The 1,882-nt window shown below is 38.4% G+C and overlaps 1 long non-coding RNA gene across 1 annotated transcript; it reads right to left on the bottom strand.

The window, feature by feature from the left end:
- Nucleotides 1-622: 622 nt before the first annotated feature.
- LOC124488071 lies at nucleotides 623-1,061 on the bottom strand. Its single transcript, XR_006958592.1, has 3 exons — nucleotides 974-1,061; nucleotides 772-880; nucleotides 623-695 (listed from the first exon to the last, which is right to left on the bottom strand). It is a non-coding gene; the product is annotated as an uncharacterized LOC124488071 (long non-coding RNA).
- Nucleotides 1,062-1,882: the final 821 nt, after the last annotated feature.

The raw sequence follows: 1,882 nt of genomic DNA, 5'->3' as shown, positions 1-1,882 counted from the left end.
ACTATTTTTTGTGTTATTGTCATTAAGTCAATTGCAATTGTTGTTTGGTTGGTAAATGTGTTTTTTTTCCATGAGAAGGGAAAAAATAAAACAGAGGTAATAGAGAAACAAAATAACAAAAACAATTCTATTACCTTTGAAATATAGCCAACGTGTTCTGTGTGTTTCATTCTGTAGTGCAAACAGTACCATCTTTTCGAAGAACCAGATATTCTGATACATCTCCAATTGATCATCATTATTATTCTCTGTAGCGGTGTTAAAGTTAGACACTCGTTACACACTACTTTGATTTGTTCACTTTTATGACAATTATAGGCTACATACCAGATGTTGGAACGTGCCAGGGGAATATGTATTCCGGCTGGAAGATTAACTCCACTGCCTCCACTCTTTCGGATGGCTGGACAAGTGTATTATGTTCCAGGACCAGAGCAGCCAGCTTCCCTTTCTCTTCTCTTATTTTGGCTCTCATCCTGTGGCGACCCTTGTTTGTGTCTGAAAAACATTAACATAGACATGTGTCTTAGATTGACATTATGGCCATGGCTGGTTTCTTGAGGCAATCTTTTTTTCTAACTAAAATAAAAACATTTGTTACTCACAAAGAACTGATTCTTGATGATCCCTGTCCTCAACAAGGTCCTGTGTGTCACTGACAGTGTCCTTGCTTTTCTTCGTTCCAGCCCTGGGTGCTGAGAGAACAATTATTCAGAAGAAATGCATCCTATAATGCTGCATTACTCCAGAACCTTTAAATATTCAACTTACCAGTTGAAGATCGACATTTGGTTGTTTGTGGGACTAATACTCCCCGCACATCTCTCTTTCTCCAACTAATCCTGAACCTGTTTTTTGGGGTCCTTTTTTTGTTCTTAGCCTACAAAAAGATATATGTAATTAACTGGAATAATGACCAAGTTAAGGTACTAGTGTACTGTTCACACAGTTTTTGTTTCATCATCATTATTACCGGTTCAGGATTAAGGTCCTTGGCATAAGCTTGACCTTGTTTCAGAAGCTCCCTAAGATGGGCATCCTCAGCATCTTCCTTTGAAGCCATACTATGGAAAAGTAAATTACAGGCCAACATATTACAATCTTAACTGATATCTTAGATAGTTGTAATATTTGTGTCAAAAACAAATGTAGGTCACTACACATATCAGGGGACTTCTATTGTATATGTATTACATATTGGTAGCATAAAAGACGGTCATATTATGGTACCTACTATTGTTTCAATGTTAAACTTACTTGACAGCAGAACTTTGGTTCTTAAAAGAACCGTTGGGGCGGGCCAGAAATGGCAGGCACGGAGAAGGACAAAAGGACAAGGCAGACAGACAATAAATATACAGTACAGGAAGACAGACAGACAGACGGACAACAGGCAATGAGACAAGAGGCAGACAAGTAGACAAATAGACTATGGAGGTCAATGTTAGAGAGAGATGACAGAGGAATCTGAGGAGACAGGTGTGTGTGTGTTGGGGGGGGGGGGGGGGGCAAAGACAGGTGAGGATATTGGGAAGGAGCAAAACGTACAATTAAAGAAGGGGAAGGTGCACACACACAGGGGAAGGACAGGGGAGACATAAATATATATTATTAGTATTTTAAATGAAATAACTGAATGCCTTCATGAATACTCTCGTTAATTAGCCTTTTTACTAACGTTGCATGGCTAACATGCATTTATTACCATGCACTTTCACAAAATTAAGCTAGAACTCCACTTTGAAACATCCCCATGGTTACCTTGAGTTTACTTGCTTAACTATTACATAAAAGTACAAATTTTCGGCCTGAAAGGCTGCATTTACAAAAAATAAAAAATAATCTGTACATCTTTTAGCTGGTTACTTACCGCGAACTTCTA

Source organism: Hypomesus transpacificus, unplaced genomic scaffold (genome assembly GCF_021917145.1).
Source record: "Hypomesus transpacificus isolate Combined female unplaced genomic scaffold, fHypTra1 scaffold_118, whole genome shotgun sequence".
Classification (NCBI taxonomy): Eukaryota; Metazoa; Chordata; class Actinopteri; order Osmeriformes; family Osmeridae; genus Hypomesus; species Hypomesus transpacificus.
The sequence above is the reverse complement of the archived record's forward strand: the minus strand, read 5'-3'. Positions and strand labels throughout refer to the sequence as shown.